The sequence below is a fragment of the Gadus macrocephalus genome, chromosome 15 (genome assembly GCF_031168955.1).
Source record: "Gadus macrocephalus chromosome 15, ASM3116895v1".
Classification (NCBI taxonomy): domain Eukaryota; kingdom Metazoa; phylum Chordata; class Actinopteri; order Gadiformes; family Gadidae; genus Gadus; species Gadus macrocephalus.
The window spans coordinates 18,956,678-18,982,597 of NC_082396.1; the positions used below are offsets into that span (position 1 = coordinate 18,956,678).

Genomic DNA, 25,920 nt, shown 5'->3' on the forward strand with positions numbered 1-25,920 from the left:
CCCGGAAACAGGGAAGCTGAGTGGACCAGGTGGAGAGACTCATTAAAAGACCTACAAGAGCTTCAGATACCCCGCACCTACACGTCTTTCTCTCCCTCTAGTACTCTCCTCAAGGAGCTTTGTGTCTTCGCGGACGCGTCTACTACGGCCATCGCAGCAGTAGCTTATCTGAAAGCCACCACCGAAGAGGGACAGACTGAGGTCGGTTTCGTCTTTGGAAAAGCCAAGCTGGCGCCTCAACCAGACCTCTCTATCCCTAGACTGGAATTGTGCGCAGCAGTGCTTGCAGTCGAGATTGCAGAGTTGATCGTGGGAGAGTTGGACCTGGAGGTCGACCGTATCACATACTACTCAGACAGCAAGGTAGTCCTTGGGTACATTCATAATCAAGCAAGGCGGTTCTTCGTCTACGTGAACAACAGAGTTCAACGGATACGACAGTCCACATCCCCAGACCAATGGAGGCATGTGCCTACCGACCACAACCCAGCCGACCACGGGTCTAGGTCTATCCCAGCGGCCCTCTTAAGCAGCACAACATGGCTCTCCGGACCAGCTTTTCTTCGGAATCCACCTCCCCACCCTCTCGAAGCCCAAGAGACATTCAACCTTGTTAACCCCGCTTCCGACTCCGACTTACGCCCCGAGATTGCTGTGAACCTCACCGTAGTCTCTCGACACCTTATTGACCCCACACGCTTTGAGCGTTTCTCAAAATGGACCTCTCTCACCACCACAGTCGCACGTCTGATCCATATTGCCCGTTCTTTTGCCCTGCCGGCACAGAAGGGCAGCTGCAGAGGATGGCACATCTGTCCAAGGGGCCCCTCAGAGGAGGAGATGGATGGAGCCAGGATCTTCGTGATGAAGACCGTCCAGCATGAGCTTTATGCAGAAGAGCTGAAGAGCATAGCCTCCAAACAAAGTCTCCCCCCTCGTAGCAGTCTATTGAAGCTACACCCTTTCCTCGACAGCAATGGGCTTCTCAGAGTCGGAGGCCGCATAGCTCAGTCTAAGCTAGCAACAGAAGAAACAAACCCCATCATCATCCCGGGCCGCCATCACCTCGCAAACCTGCTTGTGCGTCATCACCATGAGGCCGTGAAACATCAAGGGAGGCACTTTACAGAGGATGCTGTCAGAGCAGCCGGACTCTGGGTGGTTGGAGCTAAAAGATGCATCAGCAGCATTCTCTTCAAGTGCGTCACCTGCAAGAAGCTTCGTGGGAAGACAGAACACCAGCAAATGGCAGATCTGCCGGCCGAGCGTCTACAAGTAGCCCCTCCATTCACCTATGTCGGTGTAGATGTCTTCGGACCATGGGAGGTCACTTCACGTCGTACCAGAGGAGGACACGCCAACAGCAAAAGATGGGCTGTCATGTTCTCATGTATGTGCACAAGAGCCGTGCACATCGAAGTAATAGAAGCCATGAGCTCCAGCAGTTGCATTAATGCCCTGAGAAGGTTCTTCGCCATCAGAGGCCCAGCAAAACAATTACGCTCGGACCAAGGCACCAATTTCATCGGTGCCTGCAGAGAACTCAATATGGATAAACCAAGCCCCAGCTCAGAGACCGTGGAGAAATATCTCCAGGAGCACAACTGCACCTGGGTATTCAACCCACCCCACTCATCTCACATGGGGGGCGCATGGGAGCGCATGATTGGCATCGCCCGTCGCATCCTCGACTGCATGCTCCTTCAACGTGGATCATCGCGTCTCACACACGAAGTCCTGACTACTCTTATGGCTGAGATTACTGCGGTGATGAATGCAAGACCCCTTGTCCCAGTGTCTTCAGACCCGGAGTCTCCTCTCATCCTTACTCCAGCTATGCTCTTGACCCAGAAGACCTGCACAGCCCCTCCTCCCCCAGGTGACTTTGGGGAAGGAGGCCTCTTCAAGGAAGAATGGAAACAGGTTCAGAGTCTAGCGGACACCTTTTGGAAAAGGTGGCGACGAGAGTATCTCCACACACTTCAAAGCCGTCGTAAGTGGCAGGAAAAGAAGCCCAACCTCCAAGTAGGAGACATCGTCCTAATGAAGGACAATCAAGCCAAGAGAAACCAGTGGCCTATGGCTATTGTCGTGGAGGCCTTTCCAAGCCAGGATGGGGTCGTGAGGAAAGTGGACATCAGATTCGTCAAGGAAGGCACCCAGAGAGTCTTCTCCCGTCCCGTGACCGAAGTGGTCCTCCTCCTTTCTCCACAAGACTAGTACTTATGGTTTTATCTGGGCTCGTTAGAGACCCCAGGGGGGGAGTGTTCTGGACCCTATTCGTCGCTGTTTTTTATGCTGAGGCTTTTAGTTTATCGAGCCGTCTTTATTTGTTAGTACTTCCGGTTGGACCGGAAGTGACCTTTCCGGAAATGATTCCGCCGACTACTACTTGCGTTAACACCAGAGAAATCGCATCTTCCTCCTTCTTAGTCTTGCTAGCTGTATAATCGCAATGTTTGTAAGTACTGCAGCTCGTTAGGTCATTAGCAGCATTATATTGTGTTTATGCAGTTTGAGTGCATCCCGTTTTGTAACTGATATATATTTATGCTTGTGTTTCAGTTTCACTCTTTGAATTTGAGTAAACCTTCTTAATTGGCACCACGCTTCTTGGAGTTATTCATCATCAATTAGTTTTGCTGAACTGGATAGTGGGATTGCTGCTCAGATCCACCCAGACCAGTACAGTGATTTTGACCTGATAATGAACCCCACGAAGAAACGGCTCTGAAATGACCTTTGGGCTGGGTTGTCACGTGGCAAGTGACATCTGCCGACAGGTCTGACTGGATGATTGACAGCTACCCACCTTCCACTGAAGTGATGAGAATAGTAGACGCTAATTACAATTACAATAGAAAACCGATTAAGAAAAACGATCAGAGGATACAGGTAAGGCATTTGATGTGGGGTGGAGGGGGACACATAATGCTAGTTAGTTTGCTACTTTCGACATGCTGGATAGCTCAGCTAGCCTCAGTGAATGAGAGGTACTGTAATACTACCTCAACTAACTAAAGCTGACTTTAGTTAGTATGTAACTAAAGTCAGCTTTATCCAGAGTATGCTTTACAAAAAGTGTTCTGACTTAATCTATTTGCTCCTCTTTACGGTTTAAACTTGTACAAGAAGGACACCTACTGGTGTACCCTGGTATCGCACCCTACGTGCCTTTGTTTTGTTTTGCCTCGCAGCGAGAATCTAGTTCTAACGTGTTCAGAGAGATGTGTGAAACGAAGCTGTTTCTCAAGTTCAGATCCCTGGAGTAGATGCGTCCGTAAGTGTTGTTCGCAATTATTGGTTGAGTTATTAGATGTAAACACTCGTGAAAATGTTTCTGTTATACTTTACTGTTATACGTTACGTTTGATTAATAACACTTTTCAACTCATCGCTCGCTAACTATCCTCCGCCGCAAAGCAGCGTGCATGGTTATCCTCCGATATGATTAGCATGTTGCTTGTGAATATAGAACACATGTTGATGAGATAGTAATTTCACATATGGTAATTTGATGTCTTTCTGTTTATTTTATAGTTTTACGAAAAAAGAATGAGAGCAGTATCCGCATTTACATGGCACATCTGATCCACATAGATTTTCTATGCACAATAGATCTGTTCCTAAAATGTGATCCGAATGTACTGTATACTTAAGCAATAGATCACGCCAGGCTGTGGTATGTGCTCATTATACCACTGTTGGCGTTGTCCGGCCCCGACGCGCAGCGGAGGGCCGGCGACCCCCTTCACAGTGGTATAATGACAACATGCCACTGACTGAAGTGATCTATTGCTTTTATACAACGGTTACTGTTATGGCGAAACGAAAGTCATAGACACACTACATTTAAAAAGAAACCAAGAAAGTCAAAGTAGCCGTTTTATTAAAGACTACCAAAAAGTAGTCCCTCCTGGCTGCCTTCAAAATGCACGACGGTCGCTATGCAACACACTTTAGCGTCCCTCCGAGAGAACGGTTGAAACCATAGACATCTTATATGATAGACGGAGCATCGAATGCTACCGCCTACTGGCGCTGACGAGACGCGGGGCCGCCATCTTGGAGTGGTCATCCGCTCCACTCAGTGTAATCCGTTTGGCTGGAGCAATGAACTGTCAGCGCATTTAATTAATCATACCTCACTGAATACCACTGATTTTCATGCGGTTTTTTGTCATACGTGTAGCTATGATAAAGGCCACATGGTTTGGCGTGTATTATTATTCAATACTAATTATACCAATAGTACGGTAATGTTAAATCTTGCTTGTGAAAAGTAATCCCCCGATTCCTATTATGGATTGTCCGCCGATTTGAGCAGGAATACGCTGAACAACAGCCCGGCATCCTGTTTCTGCTGCTGTTGCTGCTCCCGGTTGACCACTCCAAGATGGCGGCCGTATTTCTCGCGTCCCAGCAGCCAATGCTCCGTCTATCTATAAGATGTCTATGGTTGTAACGGTTTCCACTTCAAGGCGCGGAGTGATACTTTCACAAAACGATCGGGCGTCATAGCAGTTATGTATACGCTCATTATACAACAGTTAGGAACCAATCAGATCGCTGGATTTAGGCCCCCCGTTGTATAAATGGCAGTAACAAAAGTGTCCATTATGTCCCTCACGCACACCTGACACATCTCTGGACCGGCGGCGACATAACGGACGTCTTATCACTATTTGGCATTGTGAATTTGATTTGAATGAAAGCACAGCAGGAGAGAGCTTTTCTCTGCCTGCTCCTTCAATAAAGGAGGACGACAGCACAGCTACGTCAATTTCTCATCCGATCTTTATATTTACCCCCACCTCCGCCGCAAACAAGAGGAATTTTCATGCGAGTCCGCAACCAAGACTGGTGGGTGAGAGTGGTCTAGTTAAGAAGTATTTTAACGTTCAGCCTGCAAAAGTACTAGTAGTAGCCTACTCATTTACAGTTATCTCAGACGGGCGCGGACACTACGATACGCGAACACGTCATTAATAAACACCCATGTCCCGTCGCTTAGCAACCGGACACGCTTACCGGACTACTTACGGAGTAACAACAAAGACGTGAATCAGGCAATAAATCCACTTTCCTTGACAGCGGTCAAGTTCGGTGTGCATAAAAGTACAGACGGAGCTCAGTGGACCAATGGCGAACTACTGCAGCTTATTCCCCAATCTATTCGGAATAAGTGTATACATGTCGATTAAAACGGACTATACCACCTCTTCTATTCGGCATAGAATTCTACGCCAAACAGATAATTGTATTCCGAATGAGTCGTATATATGATCATTTTCTATTCTGCATAGAAATCTATGCGGATCAGATGTGTCCATGTAAACGCGGCTAGTGTAAACAGTAAAAGAACATTGCATCGAAGAAACGTTCTGGAGCTTCATTCATTCCACATTCTTTCTAGTTAGCTATCTGTCTACGCCTTGCAAGGATGCAGTTGTTAGGACAGAATAGTAAAAGGACGAATACACAGTGGGTGAAGACAAAGGAGCAACCTCGTATCACTCAGCTCGTCAGAAACGCATAATTTTTATTTTTTTGACTATAGTATTTGTGCTACCAAAATTATTTTTGTGCTACTGAATTTTTTTGCTTGCTAGCACCAGTGCTACCATTTAAAAAAAAAGTAAGCGTACAGCCCTGTCATACAGCATGAAAACAGACAGAGCAGTCAACGTGAATAGCAAACCGTCCATCTTCGTCAAGAAAACTGAAGTGTCAGCAGGAACTCAAAACTTTCCCGGCAACCAATCAGTCGAGCAAAACAATGAGCCAGACAAACATTGTGCCATCCATAACAAGCCCCACCCCCTCTTCAAGTGTCGGGCCTTTAGAATTAAGCACCTGGATGATCGGAAGGCCTATCTCAGAGAAAATTATATTTGTTACCGTTGCTGTGCCTCCACTAAACATGTTGCAAAGGACTGCAAACTGTCTGTGAAATGCAGAGAATGTGGCAGTGAAAGGCATGTATCTGCCCTACATTCTGGTCCCGCCCCCCTGGTCATCTGAAGAGACCAGAATTGAATCAGAACAAAGCGAACAGCAACTCGATGTCACTACGAAATGCACAAAAATATGTGTCTCTCCCCAGCCCAGGTCGTGCTCCAAAATATGCCTGGTGAAAGTTTATCCTTCAAAACATCGTGAAAAAGCCCAGCACGTGTATGCAGTATTGGATGACCAGAGCAACCGGTCGCTGGCCAAGACGCAGTTCTTCGACCTGTTCTGCATTGAAGGCGACCCCTCTCCCTACACTCTGAGAACGTGCTCAGGCACGGTTGAGACGGCGGGGAGAAAGGCATGCAGCTTCACAGTGGTGTCACTCGATGGGAAATCCGCAGTAGCACTTCCTCCCCTCATCGAATGCAACACGATGCCAGATGACAAATCAGAAATACCGACGGCAGACATCACACAACACTTTGCTCACCTCTCTCCGGTGCGAGACAAGATACCACCTCCAGATCCTGATGCTCAGATTCTTCTTCTCCTAGGGAGAGACGTCTTGAGTGTGCACAAGGTACGTGAGCAGTACAATGGATCTCACAACAAACCGTATGCACAGCGCTTAGATTTGGGCTAGTTCATTGTAGGCGAGATCTGCCTTGACAGGGCCCATCAGTCAGCTGAAGTCAATGTCTACAAGACTAACATACTTTCTAATGGCAGAACCTCATTCTTCACACCGTGCACTAAAAGCATCCAAGTCAGAGAGGGAATAGGCCCTCGTTCTCTCCTTTGCCTCCCTGACTCAACACATGACGCCCATCACTCATGCACTCCCTTTATCGACCCAGACCGCCTCGGAGACAACATTTTCGTGAGAAATGCAGATGACGAAAAACTAGCCCTCTCAATTGAAGACAACATCTTCTTGGAGGTGATGGAGAAAAGCGTGTATCTCGACGAACACAACCACTGGGTGGCGCCATTGCCATTCCGCTCACCAAGAACCCAGCTGCCGAACAAGGAGCAAGCAGTGCAGAGGCTGACCTTGTTACAGCGCACGTTCCAGAAAAAGCCAGGTATGAAAGAACATTTCTTTGAGTTCATGCAGAAGGTGATAGAAAACCGTCAAGCCGAACCCACTCCACCCACGCAGCCTGGTGAGGAGTCGTGGTACTTGCCATTATTTGGAGTTTACCACCCCCAAAAGCCGGACACAATTAGAGTAGTGTTCGACTCAAGTGCCCAGTATCACATCATCTCACTCAACGCTGTACTACTCACGGGGCCCGACCTCAAAAACTCACTGATTTGGCGTCCTGCTGCGCTACCGCAAAGAAAAGATTGCTATTACTGCTGACATTTTGCAAATGTTTTATAGTTTCAGGTAAAAGAAGACCACCGCAACTATCTTAGCTTTCTGTGTCACAAAGACAACTGCTCAAGCAAGGAAATCATTGACTACAGAATGACTGTACATGTATTCGGGAACAACCCATCCCCAGCTGTAGCGATATATGGGCTGCAACGCGCAGCAGAACGTGGCAAAGCTAAATATGGCACAGACGCCAAAGAATTTGTTCCGCGCAAATTTTATGTTGACGATGGGATATCTTCTGTCTCCAGCGAAGGCCTGGCTGTTGACCTTCTGAGAAGGACGCAATGAATGCTGGCAGAGGCAAACCTGAGACTCCACAATCTGGCGTTCAACAGCAGCACAGTCATGGAGGCTTTCCCACCTGAGGAGAGAGCAAAGGAACTCAAGGACTTGGATTTGAGTGCTGACACGTTACCTCTTGGCATTAGCTGGGATTTAAAGGTCCCATGACATGAAAATCTCAATTTATTTTCTAACATAAATATGAGTTCCCCTAGCGTGCCTATGGTCCCCCAGTGGCTACAACTTGCGTTTGGTGTAAAACGAGCACTAGCTGTTCTGCTCGCCTTTGAAAAAACGGAGGCTCAAGCGCGCTGATTTGGAAATCTGTGCTCATGACGTCATGAGGAATCTCAGCTCCTCCCCTTACTCTGCCTGGCCCGCCCAGAGACGTTGGCCCGCCAATGAGACTCGACCGTGCGAGCGCCACATGTGTGTGTGTGAATACACACACTGTAACGCAAGTGTTTCTTGTCGGTTCTTTGACGTGTCTTGTATTTCCACAACGAGACTGTCGTGGGGGTTATCTAAGCCATGGTTGAGAAGGAATTGGGGGATAGGAACTTTGGTTTGACTCGCTGAAGTACATGAACTGCGACATGCCGCCGGTTGCCGCGAGGCACCATCGCCCGGCAGCGGGCAGCCGGCCGCAGGCAGCGCGCGGTTCAGTCGACTTCAGGTTGATGTGAAAGTGGAAGAACCAGAGACGTCGCACAACCCGACAAAGTCGTTTGTGATTCATAATATCGTCTGGAGGCGCACACAATATGTTATATGATATAGATATCTATGTATTATATGATATTATTTAGATATAGAGCTCCAGGACTGTAACGCAAGTGTTGTACACTTCCTTGTTATTTGGATAACCGTTCTGCTGTTGGTGTGATGGCGCATAACACGTCGGACTCTCGTATCTGGTATTTCTACAACGAGACTCGTATTGGGGGTTATCTCAGCCAAGGTTGAGAATGAATTGGGGGGAAGGAACTTTGGCTTTGACTCCCTCAAGAACATGAACCACGACATGGAGGAGAAAGGGATCTTTGCCGGGCAGCGCTTATGCACCTCCGCCTCCGGCGGTGGTCCCTCAGCGGGGCTCAAGCGGGAGACATTCGCCGCCAACAATCCCTTTCTCCTCCATGTCGTGGTTCATGTTCTTGAGGGAGTCAAAGCCAAAGTTCCTTCCCCCCAATTCATTCTCAACCTTGGCTGAGATAACCCCCAATACGAGTCTCGTTGTAGAAATACCAGATACGAGAATCCGACGTGTTATGCGCCATCACACCAACAGCAGAACGGTTATCCAAATAACAAGGAAGTGTACAACACTTGCGTTACAGTCCTGGAGCTCTATATCTAAATAATATCATATACATAGATATCTATATCATATAACATATTGTGTGCGCCTCCAGACGATATTATGAATCACAAACGACTTTGACGGGTTCTGCGACGTCTCTGGTTCTTCCACTTTCACATCAACCTGAAGTCGACTGATCCGCGCGCTGCCTGCTGCCGGCTGCCCGCTGCCGGGCGATGGTGCCTCGCGGCAACCGGCGGCATGTCGCAGTTCATGTACTTCAGGGAGTCAAATCAAAGTTCCTTTCCCCCAATTCCTTCTCAACCATGGCTCAGATAACCCCCACGACAGTCTCGTTGTGGAAATACAAGACACGTCAAAGAACCGACAAGAAACACTTGCGTTACAGTGTGTGTATTCACATTGATGTGGACGTTGAAGAACCAGGAACGTCGGAGAACCCAACGCGGTCGTTTGAGATTCATAATATCGGCTCACACAGCTTTTGGCCGTGATAATATATATTATATGATATAGATATCTGTGTAGGCTATATGATAATATTTAGATATAGAGCTCCAGGACTCCCGTGTGTTCTAGAATATTTACAGAACACGGCTAAAGGCTGTGTGCGGCTCGCCATTGCGATACATCCACTGTAAACAGAGCGCATGGTGGCTGCAAGCTGCTCAGGGCCACACCCCCACCCTCCTCCTTGACACGCCCACCGAAACAGCGCATTTGGGGGAAGCTCAATGTGCGACTGGCTCGGAGTGGCTGTAACTCTGCACCACGGCTGAATTTAGGGAACGTCTTTGAATACTGTGTTAGTTGCCCACTAATACCTATATTAAAGAATACATAAAATAGCATGTCATGGGACCTTTAACAACAGACTGCTTCACATTCAGAGTGTCACGAGATGTCAAACCATTCACACAGAGAGGGACGCTCTCAATGGTCAACAGCCTTGACGACCCCCTGGGGCTTGTGTCTCACATCACCGTGCAGAGAAAGGCTCTTGTCAGGGACTTCACCTCTGTGCAGCAAAACTGGGATGAGCCTCTTCCTGCAGAAAAGAGGGCTCAGTGGGAAGCATGGACGACATCCCTTACTGACCTTTAGCCCCTACACATTCCAAGACCTTATGTTCCAGTCTCGCTCTCCCAAGCCCATGACAGAGAGCTGTGTGTCTTTTCAGATGCATCCATTCTGGCCATACCAAGCAGTGACAACTTCAAGGTCATGGTCAAGACTGCAAATCGAGGGACTGTGAAAGAATATCTGAAACCCATTAATGATATTGTTCTCCTTCTTTCCAGAGATGATAATTGATCAAAATGTAATAGGAATGTAGTGGTATAATATGAATTATACCAGACGGGGAGTGTTCTGACTTAATCTTTTGCTCCTCTTTGCTGTTTAAACTTGTACAAGAAGGACACCTACTGGTGTACCCTGGTATCGCACCCTACGTGCCTTTGTTTTGTTTTGCCTCGATCATGCAATAGTATCTGTCTGCGTCCTGCAAGACGGAGGCGTAACTTGTACTAGGAGGCGTAACTTGTTCTTTTCTAAATCGCGGTCCACGCGAGATCTTTCTCTTTTCGCGGTAAACAAAAAGCGTTGTAAATCACGGTTCACACGAGATCTTCATTGAAGTCGGGTCTTAAAGGCACCCAGTGCAACTTTATGTAAACATTCAATGAAAAATAAACATTAAATTTCTAGTCTTTTTTACACGTAGTAAGTTTCAATAACTCCATACCATTACATATCGACATTCAAGGAGCAAAGATGAGACGTCGTTGTGTGGTGAGAACTGATAGAAAATCGTAAACAACAACAATCGCCGGTGGGGAGAAGCCATTTTTCCATTGACTGGAAGCCAGCTTTATTTATTGTAGGTTACAAAAAATAAAGAAAATGGCGGCATTGTTGTTGTTATCGATTTTCTATCAGTTCTCACCACACACGTGGTGAGAACTCACACGTCTCATCTTTGCTGCTTGAATGTCGGTATGTAATGGTATGGAGTTATTGAAACTTACTACGTGTAAAAAAGACTAGAAATTGAATGTTTATTTTTAAGCCTCGAAAGTTGCACTGGGTGCCTTTAAACATGAACATATCTGTTGTAACTCTGCCTTTGTAACTATGCCTTTGTATTCTATCAGGCCATGAGCGTGGAAGAGCCAGACCCCAAGGTCAGTTTTCTTTGTTATCATCAAATAAGGTTTCTAGTCCAAAAGATTCTGAAAATGCAAACAAGTTTGTGTTGTCTGTTTCAGGCTTTGAGCAGGTTTTGCGCCTGGGCACGCCAATCCGGGGCAGAAGACAGTTTGCACAGTGCAACAATGACGTACCTGAGAAATCCAGACCGGCAAATATATATAAAATGAAGGCTTGTAATGTGAACACTATAATATGAAGGCTTTCTCATAACTATCCTCCTGTTAGTGGCATTGTTCTTGTCTTGTTTCTATCAGTAATATTTATTTTAATTCATTGTTTTCTATTGCATGCAGGACCTTGAAAACATGCAGCAAGCGATCAATTTCAATATGTATTCAATAAAATTATTTGAATTATTTAACTGCTGTCTTTAATTCTTTAATTATTTATCTGCTGTCTTTTTGTTAAAGGTATAAAGGGATAAAGTAGGCTAAACTTAAGCAGGTTCCCCCACGTTAAACTGCTATATGCATTATATGTCATTGTAAAATTGTAATAGGCTTCTTTTCTTAAATGCATATGACTCAGGGATGTCAGTTTCACGTAAGGCTATGATTAATCTAATCAAGAGCATATCAAGATTAAGCTAATCAAGAGCATATTTTTAAATGAGCGGTTCGGGTGCATTATTTTTATATAAGGCCTAATATTTGAGGTCTGAGTTGCGGTCATTTATGCCACGTTTCCACTGCAGGGTGCGGAACGGATCGGATCGCAAAGGTGCGGTAGGGAGGGGGCGGTATAGCCCAGCTCAGTTCCGAGGTCGCGTTTCCACTGCCGACAGTACCCTTTGTGGTAGGCCGGATGTCGATCGCCGCGGCAGCTACGTAAACATCGTAAAAAAAGTCTTCCTCCCCAAGAATGCAGACGAACGTCTCCACCTCCTTGTTCGCCCAAGCAAGCGTTTTACGCGACAAGTTAATTGTAAAGAATAATACCTCGAGGCTACTGTTCGTTTGTTTTTATCCCCGCGTCACCCGGAAGTGACGATTCTGTCTACCAATCAACGGAGGGGGGGTGTAGCTAGAATTTCACGGGACCCTTTCAGGCGTCTCGTCTCGTTTGCGGTACCCCAACGGAGGAGTCCCGAGAACGGGGCCGGAACGGGTACGGCAAAGTCCGGGTCACGCCCACTTTTGGCGGTGGAAACGCGACCCGACCCGCACCTTTGCGATCCGATCCGTTCCGCACCCTGCAGTGGAAACGCGCCATTATGTACCCGCGCACCACTGCTACATACAGATCACTTCCGCGATTTAGAAAAGTACTAGACACGCCTCCGACTACAAGTTACGCCTCCGACTACATGTTACGCCTCCTAGTGCAAGATACGCCTCCTCCGACTACAAGTTACGCCTCCTACTACAAGTTACGCCTCCGTCTTGCAGGACGCAGACAGACCCAACTCCGCTCATGAGAATCTAGTTCTAACGTGTTCAGAGAGATGTGTGCAACGAAGCTGTTTCTCACGGTGAGATCCTTTGAGTAGATACGTCCGTAAGTGTTGTTCGCAATTATTGTTTGAGTTATTAGGTGTAAACACTCGTGAAAATTTTTCTGTTATACTTTACTGTTATACGTTACGTTTGATTAAGAACACATTTCAACTCATTGCTTGCTAACTACCCTCCGCCGCAAAGCAGCGTGCGTGGTTATCCTCTTATATGATTAGCATGTTGCTTGTGAATATAAAACACATGTTGATGAGATAGTCATTTGTATGGAAGCATATATGTAGCAAAATTCAAATGGCAATGCAATTTGCAATTTGCAATTCAATAAGTAATTACGTTATGCAATTGACAATGCATTATGCAATTTCATAATGTAATTTGTAAATACGTTATTCAAAGTGTATTTTAATATGCAAAGTGACAATGCAATCCTCAATTACATCTGCAAAAGTTATAACAATAAAAATACAATAACATTTTGTCAAATTCTTTGAGTTCCTTTATTCAAATTGAAAAGCTATAGCGTCCCCGTGATTGCAATCCACTTCGCCACGCTCCGTGTGTTGCAATATTCAAATGACATTTAAATCCGCAAAACGGAATCCAAAACGGAATCCAAAACGGAATCCAAAGTGGAATCCAAAGTGGAATCCAAAACGGAATCCAAAGAGGAATCCAAAGAGGAATCCAAAACGGAATCCAAAGAGGAATCCAAAACGGAATCCAAAGAGGAATCCAAAGAGGAATCCAAAAAGTCAATATGCAAAGTGGCAAACGTATCAGCCAATCAGCGTCTGGGCGGGAACTACGTCACTTCCTCGTCAGACCAGCTGATCATCCACGCACGTCGCACGTTATTTTTTATGCCTACCATTGTGCCCTATTACTAGTCTGTAACTACGTAGTAATAACTGAAAATGGCGGAAAGGACGGTCGCACATCTGCTGCGGGAGGCCGCTACAGCTCTAGATGAGCAGCGGGGTGTAGGGTCAGCGACCAACATGCCTGCACCGGATCGCACCGGAGAAGGGCGCGCAAACCGGGGTATGTAGGCCCCTACTGTTCAATGTTTAGCCGTAACTCTACGTTCACACCTTTATATACGACGGAGTATTATTGCGTGCTGACAGAGGAACGGAAAATGGACCCGTCGAGATTAAAGTCGATAAGATGTTTAAATTTTATTCTCGACATTTCGAGTTTAAAGTCGACACGTCGAGATTAAAGTCGACATGACATTCCAACTTTATTCTCGACATTTCGAGTTTAATGTCGACATGTTGACTTTAAAGTCGGCGCGTCGATTTTAATCTCGTCACGGCAAAAATATTTTTTTTCTTCACTTGTGGCCAATACTCCGTCGTATTTATATATTAATACGATACACGTGGAAAAAAAACAAACATCAATAATCAATTAAACTAAATAAATAACTTCAACAAGAAAAGTTTAGCTAAGTATTGTTAAAACTAAACTGTGCCCCCCCCCCCCCCAATGTCACCCTATTACAACTAGTATGGAGGAATGTCTGCATTATCTCAGCATGTATAAAAAGTGTAAAAGCCCTACGAAAATATTCATGGCCATTGGTTGTTTTATTGCAGGAGAGGTTGTACGGATGTTTAGGCCATACCAGGCCCCCCACCAGCGCCGTCCACATCCCCCACGTCGCACACCGAAAACCCAAACATTTACACACAGGTTTTTCTGTCTCACTGGAAGGCGCCAGGAGGAAGTTCCTAATCCTGCTCAGCGATTTCTGTTGGAGAGGGCAGGACTGAGGGGAAAAAAATTTACATTCCCAGGTAAAAGTACAAAGCATTATGTCCAAACTGTTGAATTTGGGGGAACGTATTGTTGTTTTAATTTTCTTGAGCTATTGAGTTAAGCCAGAGGGGAGCTGTCACGTTAAAATTGTACCGGGGGCGAAAATTGTCTATCTATCTATCTATCTATCTATCTATCTATCTATCTATCTATCTATCTATCTATCTATCTATCTATCTATCTATCTATCTATCTATCTATCTATCTATCTATCTATCTGTGGTGTAACTGTTTTAAGTAGAGTTTGGGAGACCTGTAGGATGACGTCAGAGGTGGAACGTCAGTGGGGGGAGGAGAGTGAGAGTTTAGTAATGGAGGCACGTGGTGAAATAAACATTCACGCTTTACAGTTGGACTCCGCGCAAGTTATTTAATAACACGACATGGTGTCAGAAGTCCTGTAGTTAGCGTGAGGGAGAAGCCACGGAAAAGGACCATTTTAAACCTGCGAACTAAAGAAAGTGAAGGTCAGGATGAGCGACGGAGAAGAGGATAGCAGCAGAGGTCGGCAGCCAACGGCAGCAACAACGGGACCATGCGCTACATTTAATATCCAGCCACCGGAATCCTTCGACTTTTTAAAGCCGCAAGAGTGGGATAAATGGATCCGGAGATTCGAAAGATTTCACCTGGCAAGTAACCTAAATGCAAGCTCTGAAGAGAACCAAGTCAATACATTGATATACTGCATGGGGGACGAAGCGGATGACATCTTACGTGGGCTAACTTTAACGCCTATTCAGGAAAGCACTTACAAAGGGGTACGTGATGGCTTTCAAAGTTTCTTTGTGGTCAAGAAAAACGTAATTTACGAGCGTGCTAAGTTTAACATGCGCATACAGAGAGAAGGAGAGCTAGTAGACTCGTTTGTCACTGCTTTATACGCGCTAGCAGAACATTGCAGCTACGGTGTGCTACATGACGAGCTTATCCGAGACAGACTCGTTGTTGGACTGTTAGATAACCGGCTGTCCGAACGCATGCAGCTGGACGCAGACCTTACCTTGGACAAAGCTGTTAGAATGGCACGCCAAAGCGAAGAGGTCAAAAAGCAGCAAGTTTCACTGCGGGGTGACACCAGAACACAGGCAAGTGATGCTAAGTCTGTGGATAGGGTCAGAATGCTCAAGATCAGCAAGCCTGCTACAAACAAACCTCAGCACGTAAATGAGCCACACAATGCCCGAAATAGCATAGGGAAAGCGCAGTGTTACAAATGTGGCAGTACTCCATCTCATCCTGCACGAGATTGTCCTGCAAATGAAAGTAAATGCCATGCATGTGGCAAAATGGGTCACTACAGTCGCGTGTGCAGAGCGCCAAAATCTGTGCATGAAGTTGAAGAAGAGGAGGACGATGCAATCTTCCTTGGCAGCATCACAGCAAATGGTGAACCATGGACAGTCAGCATAGGCATCCATGACAGCAGTGTGACGTTCAAAATCGATACAGGTGCCGACGTCACAGTCTTGCCACACGCTGTGTTCCTGCAGATATTCAAGAACAATCCACCAATACTCCGAAAAGCAACAAAGCCACTCTTGGGACCAGGTAAGAGTCCACTGGATGTTGTGGGCGTTGTTAGGCTGCTGCTGAGGAGAGTTAAGAAAGCAGAGATGGAGGACGCATATGTTGTACGTAATCTACACACTGCCTTGCTGGGAAGATCCGTGAGCTGTAAGCTGGGGCTGGTTGCCAGACTGGACAGTGTCACTGTGGAGACATTAAAGCAAACCTACCCAAGAATATGCAGCGGACTTGGAGAAATGCGTCAGCCATACGCCATAAAGCTGAAACCAGGGGCTCAACCGTTCTCACTCAAAACACCTAGGAGGATCCCATTGCCATTGATGGGTAAAGTCAAGCAGGAACTGTCCCGCATGGAAGACCTCGGGGTGATATGCAGGATTGAGGAGCCGACAGACTGGTGTGCTGGTATCGTGGTGGTGCCAAAAAAAAACAGGTGCTGTACGCATATGTGTTGATCTCACTAAACTGAACGAGTCAGTACGTCGGGAGAAGTTTATCCTGCCATCAGTGGAAGAAACACTGGGAATGCTGGCTGGAGCCAGAATTTTTAGTAAGCTGGATGCGAATATGGGGTTTTGGCAAATTCCCCTAACAGATGATTCAGTGAAATTGACAACCTTCATCACACCCTTTGGACGCTTTTTCTTCAAGCGTCTTCCTTTCGGGATAGCATCGGCTCCCGAGCACTTCCAGAACAGAATGGTGACAGAGGTCACAGAAGGGCTCGAGGGTGTGGTGTGCCACATAGATGATGTGCTGGTGTGGGGACGTACACAGGCAGAGCATGACGACCGCCTGCATGCTGTGCTGGAGAAGATCCAAAAGGCAGGCATCACCCTGAAAATCGAGAAATGTGACCTGTCAAGGTCAGAGGTGAGCTTTCTAGGCCATGTGGTCTCTGCCAGCGGCATCAGCCCAGACCCAGTCAAGACAGAGGCTGTAAAGAGGATGCAGGAACCGACAACAGTGAGCGAAGTAAGATCCTTTCTCGGCATGGTGAACCAGCTGGGCAAGTTTATCCCGCAGCTGTCGGAGAGGGACAAACCCCTGCGAGATCTCCTGTCGAAAAAGAACTGCTGGATGTGGGACATTGAGCAGGCCAAAGCATTTCAGGATTTGAAGAATGCATTGACGTCGCCACCTGTGCTAGCCATGAACGATCCTAACAGAGAATGCAAGGTTTCAGCAGACGCATCATCATACGGGCTTGGAGGAGTGCTACTACAAAAGTGGGACGAAGAGTGGAGGCCAATAGCCTACATGTCGCGGTCTCTCACTCCAACCGAGCAGAGATATGCACAAGTGGAAAAGGAGGCATTGGGACTGACCTGGGCCTGCGAGAGGTTTCGCAACTTCCTGATTGGAAAACACTTCCAGCTGGAGACGGATCACAAGCCTCTCTTGAGTCTCCTGGGGTCTCAAGCTCTGGATGCCCTACCTCCTCGGATCCAGCGCTTCAGAATGCGTCTGATGCGCTATTCCTACTCCATATCTCATGTGGCAGGGAAATGTCTGTGGACGGCAGATACACTGTCACGGGCGCCAGTCGAGAGAGCAGAGACACCAGCTGAGAAAGAGCTGTTTGAAGACACTAATATCTACGTCGACATGGTAATGGAGAACTTACCTGCGAGCACCAGCTATCTAGCTGAACTGCGAGACGAGCTGCAGAGGGACAGTGTGTGTGCACGGGTGATGCAGCTGTGTTCAGAAGGATGGCCAGCCCATGGCATTAACGAACCTGCTCTTAAGCTGTACTGGTCTGAACGTACTCTTCTCACAGTTCAGCATGGTCTACTGTTGAAAGGACAAAGACTCGTTATCCCCTCAACAATGAGAAATTATGTTCTTGTCAAGCTGCACGAAGGTCATCAAGGTGTGGTCAAGTGTAGAGAGAGGGCGCAACAGTCTGTATGGTGGCCAGGGCTGAGCCAGCAGCTGAACGAGGTGGTTCTGAACTGCCGGGCATGCTGCCAGGAGAGACAGAACCACAGGGAGCCGCTGACGCCAACACCGTATCCAGGCCGACCATGGCAAAAGTGCGGAGCAGATTTGTTCGTCCTAGAGAGCAAAACCTACCTGCTAGTAGTGGACTACGCATCAAGGTACGTGGAGATCGCACTGTTAAGCCATACAACATCTAAGGATGTGATCACTCACTTCAAGTCGATTTTTGCACGTCACGGGATCTGTGAGACACTGGTCACTGATAACGGGCCACAGTTCTCAGGAGCTGACTTTGCCAACTTTACTGAGTCCTATGGGTTTCGTCATGTGACCAGCAGTCCAAAATACCCCCAGGGGAATGCTGAAGCTGAGCGGGCAGTACAGACCGTGAAGGGGCTCCTGAAGAAGTCGGGTGATCCATATCTTGCCCTGCTTGCATACAGGTCTACCCCACTGCAAAATGGATACAGCCCGGCTCAACTTCTCATGGGGAGGCGACTTCGCACCACTGTGCCTATTCTGCCTGCACTGTTAGAGCCTGCTCTTCCGGATGGAGACGCGGTACTGCTGAAGGAGGAGGAGAGGAAGAGGAGAGATGCACAACACTACAACCTGCGACACCGTGCACGGAACCTCAACAGCCTCACTCCTGGGCAGGACGTGTGGGTCACAGACCAAAAAGCGGCTGGAGCTGTCATCGGAAGTCACACCACACCTCGCTCATATCTGGTGGAGGGACCCCACGGGATCATCAGGCGAAACCGTCGTCATCTCATAGCCATGCAGCCTTCCCCAGACCAAAGCAACAGTGGTGCAGCTGAGCAGAATCTAGTAGGTGTTCCAGAACGACCTGCAGCAGCACCACCGCAGCAGAATGTTCCAGAACCACCATCTACTCCTACAGTTAGAACCAGGTCTGGGAGAGCTGTGGTAAGACCGACCCGGTTCGACTTGTAATTTTGCTTATCACAGACTTTACAGAGACCTAGAGACAATTAAAAAAAAAAAAAAAAGACAAACATGTGTTCGATACTGTTATTGAGCCACTTTATTGTGCATTGTCTGAATGTAAATGTTCACGTTTCAGGGTTAGAGTGAGCATAGACAGTACAAGGTGTTTTGTATTGTAGTTGGTATTTTCCTGTTCCGAAGCAAGGTTAAATTGCTGTGTGTCTGTTGTGAGTGTGAATGACTCATATAGGAGCAGACCTTCCAGCCACAGGGGCAAAATAATCCCCTAAGGTCCTGCGGAATCAATGGCAGTCTACCCATTGTTTCTAGAAAGGGGAGATGTGGTGTAACTGTTTTAAGTAGAGTTTGGGAGACCTGTAGGATGACGTCAGAGGTGGAACGTCAGTGGGGGGAGGAGAGTGAGAGTTTAGTAATGGAGGCACGTGGTGAAATAAACATTCACGCTTTACATGGACTCCGCGCAAGTTATTTAATAACACGACACTATCTATCTATCTATCTATCCTCTAAATGTAATTATGGAAATTAAATTAACACAAGCTAGCTAGACTATGATACACATTAAACATTCAGTTTGCTAGCTAAATTCGATTAAACAATTTAATGCAATACAAATATAAAGTAAAAACAAGTGTTATCTAGCGATCCGTTATCTGTATTATATTATTTCGTCTTCGGCAACATGAGCGCGATTGAAACCTGCCTGGCAACGGAGAACCCCTTACGTAATCTGTTGTCCGTTGCCTGGCAACGGACAACTGATGATGTAGGTCGGTACAATTTTCGCCCCCGGTACAATTTTAACGTGACAGAGCCAATACTAGGCAGGTAGGTTGTACATTTGTAAATCCAGACCATTAACAATTGTTTGTGTCACTTGATTTCTTGATTTCTTTTTACAGATAAATTCTGCACTGCTACAGAATTCACTGCAATTATGCTATTTAACTATCCGGCCCTTAGGGACTGTGGGGGATACCAGCTCCTGAGGGCCAGGGGAACTACAAGGTCAAAATGCCTCATCCCCATCGACTGTCCCAGGGAAGGGTACACACTACTTATGTAGTACGGCAAATATCGGGCAGGCAATTCTCTATGCCAGGCCCCTTCAAAGGGATATTGATCTTGAGGTAACAATATTTTGTTTATGAAGACTTTAATTACTTTGCATGATTGTCTATATCTACCATTCTATCCATCATGTGCTGTATGTCAAATTGAGCATTCTGCATTAGTTCTGGCAGGCTATGTATTTAATTTAGCCATGGACTCTCCCTTCCTTTTCCTTTGCCCTACTGCTATTCTCTAATCAAGTGGTTAATCTTGCACCTAATCTCTGTATTTGTTGTAAGTTCCTGTTGTAGAGTAGTATGTAATTCTTTGTAAATTAAATTGTAGCCCACCATATCAGCTGTTAGTATGCTAAAGCCAGCCCACATCAGCTGATCCACACCAGCTCACCTAACTCTTTCTCTTCACTTCATTTTGTCTTTCCAGACCATCTCCCAGACAGAGGAGCCCGGGCCACACACACAGTGTGAGGTGGAGTGTATGTTCTGTGGTCAAGCGATTAACATGGCCAGCATCCAAGACCACATTGATGTCTGTGAAATGTAGGTAGTCATCCAAACAATTATACAATTTTACTACGCAACAGACCTGACACAATGCCTTATGGACTTCCTTTTCCAGTCATGTGCAATACAGTGAACAGAGATAGCTCCATTGTACAACCTGTGAAATGTTTTATTTGCCTTTGTCTTATTCTTGCCCTCTGTCTGTGTTTACAGTTCACATCAACAATCAACCTCGGTTGCCCAGACCTCTGCTGCCCAGACCTCGGCCCAGTCCTCTGCTGCCCAGTCCTCTGCCCAGTCCGCTGCCCTGACCTCAGCTGCCCAGTCTTCTGCCCAGTCCTCTGCCTCAACCTCAGCTGCCCAGTCCGCTGCCCCGACCTCAGCTGCCCAGTCTTCTGCCCAGTCCTCTGCCTCAACCTCAGCTGCCCAGTCCGCTGCCCCGACCTCAGCTGCCCAGTCTTCTGCCCAGTCCTCTGCCTCAACCTCAGCTGCCCAGTCCTCTGCCTCGACCTCAGCTGCCCAGACCTCAGCTGCCCAGTCCTCTGCCTCGACCTCTGCTGCCCAGACCTCAGCTGCCTCAACCTCGTCCACTGGCAGAGTGTCAGAGATTTGCAATGAAGGTGCTTTCCCTACATTACGATCAGTTTTATGTGGTTCTGTATTGATTTGTTGAATGTGTCCTTTATTGATCCAGTTGATTTCATTTTTTTGTAGCTTAGATTTACTGCATATGATTTTAGATGTGCGTATCCATCTCTTTTGTGTCCGCTATTTCATGTAAGGGTTATGCTACTTGTTTAATACTTAGAATGGAAGCTGGAGCCAGATACCAAGGCAGCAGCCAAAATGTTTCAGACCCATTTGCTCAAAGATGCCGAAAAGAAACCAACCTTAAAGTTTACTTTGGACATGCACGTCACAGAAGAGGACAGAGAAAGAGCAATTATTGGCTTCTACAAGCAGACAAATATTGATTGGACCCGTCCTTTTGAAGTCCAACTCAAGGGTATGTAAAAAACTAAAACATCTATGCATCCTCACCTGCGACTTCCTTACTCAGTTGCACTCGGTAAAGCACTTGAACTTTTACCTTTATACCACAAGTTAGCCCCCCCCCCTCTCCATGCTGAACCAAACATGTACATATGTATTGTTTGGTACATCTACTACACCTAGTAACACACCTAAAATGTGCAATCCTCAAGAATTTTTGATTGTTTTGTATATGATAGGAGACTGTGCAATTGGGGATGGCGTGAAGAAATATTTATTTTCGCTATGCCTGAAAAAGCTCCAAACAGGCCGACATTTACACCTTGGTCAGTCAATGTTAAGTTTTATGTTTCTGAATGTATGTGGATATACGGATGTGCTCATAGCTCCGTTCTTGGTTTATCTCCTTAGACTACACTGGTGGGAAAACAATTCTGTTCAATGGAGCGGCAGACCACTTGGTCCCATCCACCTCCTTGCCATTGCTCCAGGGGGATCTGTTCCGCGTGGCAGGGAGAATAATCTGACATTCTTTTTTAAATCGGGGTCCACTTTTGAGTGGGATGGGCCAGTGCCTTTTCCCTCTGCTGGCCAGCAAGGACATGGGGGCCATAGATGCTGCAGTCTTGCAGTTGGAAGATTGTCCAGATTTGGACATTGTGGAGATTGTCAGCCTTGAAAGTGTAACAATTCAATTTGTGCTGCCTCTTTTCATCTGCCCATGTGTCATCTAATTGTTGACCAGTGTTGTATACAATGATAACTGCTTTCTTACAGCTTGAAAGCCAGACTGTCCTGACCCCCGAAAATGTGGACCAGGTGAACCACTTGGCCCTCAGCTGGGACCTGCCCAATCTCACAGAGAACAACAGGAGGTTGTTGGCACAACAAACCCTCCATCATGGGGTATGAGCCCAATCAAATATAAAAATAATAAGAAAGCTATTTACATGTACAGTAAATGTGTTCTTGGATACAGTATGCTGCTAAATATGGTTTCTGGTGCCATCTCCTTTCTAAAGGTAATTGTCAGACGTGAGAGGCAAATAGTGCAGTTGCGGAAAGGGCTGAAGGACACACGCGTCCTGGAAATGTTAAAGGAACGGCCTGAACTGGCATCTGCCCTGTTCCCCAGATCTGTAGAGGCAGAGCTGGAGCCAGAGGTAACCTGTCGTGCCTACAGACCATGTACAGGGCTTGCATGGTCGTGTTTTTATAATTCATGTTCTCTTTCAGATGATAATAGAACGGATTGTGTGGCCAGAACCAGACAGCGATGAAGAGGAAGAAATTGATGATTACTGCAGTGTGGTTGCTTACTTGCGGAAGTACATCAGCTTAGGTGAGAAATAGCTACAGTGCTCTCTCTCACTTATTCACACACACAGACACACACAAACCTCAAGCAAAATGTTTTTTTTTGTTGTCTGTTCCTTAGCTTCATCCTCCGAACTGCAGCAGCTTATTGAGTTTTGAACGGGGTGGGCGGTGCTGCCGAACGAGCTGTACGTCAGTGTTGACCGGGATGCCACCTACCCGACAGCTTCTACCTGTTTCACCACATTGAAAATCCCAACAGGATGTGGTTCCTACAGGGATTTTTGTTTTAAATTGGGGGCAGCCATGAGCACGACTAAGTTTGGTTTTGGAAGGATCTAGGTTTTGGGTCTTGGTTTCTATCATTTTACCTTGTCTTACCTTTTTAGTTCATATTGTTCATTTTCGCAGTTTGCAATGTTATATTATTATACACTTTCATCCAAATCATTCACTGCTGGACAGGGACGTCGTTAGGCCTATTTTGGGGGGGCTAAGCCCCCCCAAGATGTTCAAAAGCCCCCCCTACAAAAAAAATTAGATATAATTTTTTTTACAAAAAATATATATATTTATTTTTTTGTCAAGGAAATCGTAACATGCCTACACTTAAACGAATAAGCCAGAGTATGAGTTGAAATAAATACTAATACAATTAGAAGTTGTCTTTTGGATTAAAATAGTTTCCGAGAGCGCTGGCGGGAGGGGCTAGGGGTGAGGGGTCATTTAACGTTACATTTTCTGAAGGGTCGGCGTCAGGCAGAGTAAGAGAAAACAGGCCCTGATAGATGCTCCGCTGTACTCTCTACTGTAATATGAATTAAAGAACCACTTTAAAGATGTGATGAACATTTTTCACATGCATTTCGGGCACTGCTAGGGGCTAAGCCCCCCCAGCATCTAAATCCTAGTGACGTCCCTGCTGCTGGAGCTAAACCGCAGTTTTCTAAGTATGCCAAAAAGGGCGTTTCATGCATTGAATTTAGTTAATTAGTTAATTTTTTAATAAAAGCAAAGCTCAATAGGCAGAAGCTAGTTTGTCACAGTATTGTCACTCATTTATATTATTTTGGTTCAGTTCATGCCAATGGAACTGCAGTATGTTTGGATGAGGAAAAATTAAGCATACACTGCATTTAAAGGGGAAGGTAGATTCATATATATTTACAAATATTAACAAATATTTACAAATCCTTGGAGAGAACATCATGCTGTTTGAAAGATGTCATGTAACTGCTCAACAACTGAGCTGTAAACAGCAATAGCGTCATTCAGTGAAACATTTCGCTGAGGCAATCGTGAGAGCTCCTCAGCAGTCAGGTCACGTGGTAGTTGGATCTCCGGAATGTCGACTCCAGCCAGGTCTTCCAGGTCCGGACCATCTACACTGGCACCATAAAGATCGTCAACCTTAGGAAACAATACCAGACGGTACCAGCAATCAGAGCAATAGCAATCTACATAGATGCATACAAAGACATTGCTAGCACCATCAGAGTAAATTACATGAACAGAATTAGGAGTTGCATAACCTCTATGTGGATGTTTGGAAACCCTATTTCAAATTTCAAATTTCAAATACAATTTACTTATTGTAATATCCTAGTTTTGGGCCCATATTTATAGCTGAACCTACCTCTGGGGGATCAGCAACAGCACTTATGTTGCGTAGCCACAGCTGGTAGGGTGACTGGCTATTTTCAGTCCTCAGGCTGTGAAAATTCCAGGCATCTTGGAAATGCCTGAGATGGCTCTGGACCAATGACAGGAAAACCCAGTGGAGAGCGAAGAGGTGGATCTCACTGTCTGGATTCAACATCCATGATGCTTCCATTTCGTGGAAGAGAGTGTGGAAGAGATCGAGCACTTGTGTGTAAACATCTCTCCAAAGTCGCTCAATTCTTAAATACAAAAAAAAGAGGTTAATTAACATAAAATGGCCTCTATGACTTTAAAATATTGAGTTGTAAAAGATGTATAAAGCCAAAAGAGCTTGGTTGGTTGTTGGTACAATTCAATAACCTATTCAACTTACCTTTGATTATGCACACTCCTCCCAGTTATGTGGGAATTGCGGTTGGGTCCGCAGTTGTCCACCATTTAATATGCCACCTCAAAGTTCTCTCTCGGACACGAGATGGCACACCGTACTGCCTGACCGCTCCAAGAAAAGCATCCAGCACTGTTGTGGTACGGTTGTTGGTGGCTGCTGACAAGAACACCACTAGGCGGCTGAAGCCATCTATCCCACCGTGGATAACAAATCTCCATCTTTTTGTTAAAGGATAAAAGCTGTATAAGTTTACTGAACTATAACTAATGTCAAATACTTGCCTGGATTATTTGACATTAATTTACGTACCGTATTAATTTGTGATTGCCATCAATATGCCACATACAGTTGGGCCCAGGAACTGAATATTGCCGCCTATGTAGAGTTCGGTTGGCCAGGGCTCTTTGTTCTGTGCCCTCTGGGTCCACTCTTTTTAAGGATTGGCGTACTCTGTGAACTTCACATAGCACAGATAATCAAGAACAAACAACAGCATCAGTCGGGTGCTTATAGGTACAAGATGTAGGTGGACATACTTTGGACCAGATGGCCTCTTCCCTGGAGATGGTATCGCAACATTCGGTATCCACACAGATGGATCCTGTGGATCTCCAGCACCAGGGCGTCCAGCTGCGTATCACTCATCTCAGAATACATGTCTGACACACTTAGGAAAGGGATAAAAAAATGTTTGTGATGAGTTACTGTTCCACTCTCAAACGTGGTCATAGTAATTGATGAAGAGAAACTTATTTTCGTCGGCCAGCGAAATATTTGACTTTACTGACGTGCAGTGTTGGGTATCGTTACTTTTGAAAGTAATCCGTTAGGTTACTTTGTTACCATCAATTAAAAGTAATCCGTTACGTTACTACGTTACCTATAAATAAAAGAAACGCGCTAGAGTACTCGTGCGTTACCAACAATTAAAATGCGTTTGGGGTGCGTGCGTGTCCGCCTAGCGCAACAACAACACACATCCTCCTTTAGATGCACCAACAGTGCTGACTGTTTATGAATCAATCATGAACCTATAGCATAATGACAGGAAAGACAGTCATCATATTGCACGTTTTATTTAACAGGCATTC

The 25,920-nt window shown here is 46.1% G+C and overlaps 1 protein-coding gene and 1 long non-coding RNA gene across 2 annotated transcripts in view; one reads left to right on the forward strand and one right to left on the reverse strand.

Annotated features, from left to right (window-relative positions):
• Positions 1-25,920, forward strand: part of LOC132472981 (transmembrane protein 26-like) — a 277,070-nt gene that overhangs the window by 109,461 nt on the left and 141,689 nt on the right. The gene's annotated exons all lie outside the window — the stretch shown is intronic.
• LOC132473422 (uncharacterized) lies at positions 23,912-25,611 on the reverse strand. Its single transcript, XR_009529373.1, has 5 exons — positions 25,366-25,611; positions 25,139-25,286; positions 24,812-25,047; positions 24,413-24,677; positions 23,912-24,186 (listed from the first exon to the last, which is right to left on the reverse strand). It is a non-coding gene; the product is annotated as an uncharacterized LOC132473422 (long non-coding RNA).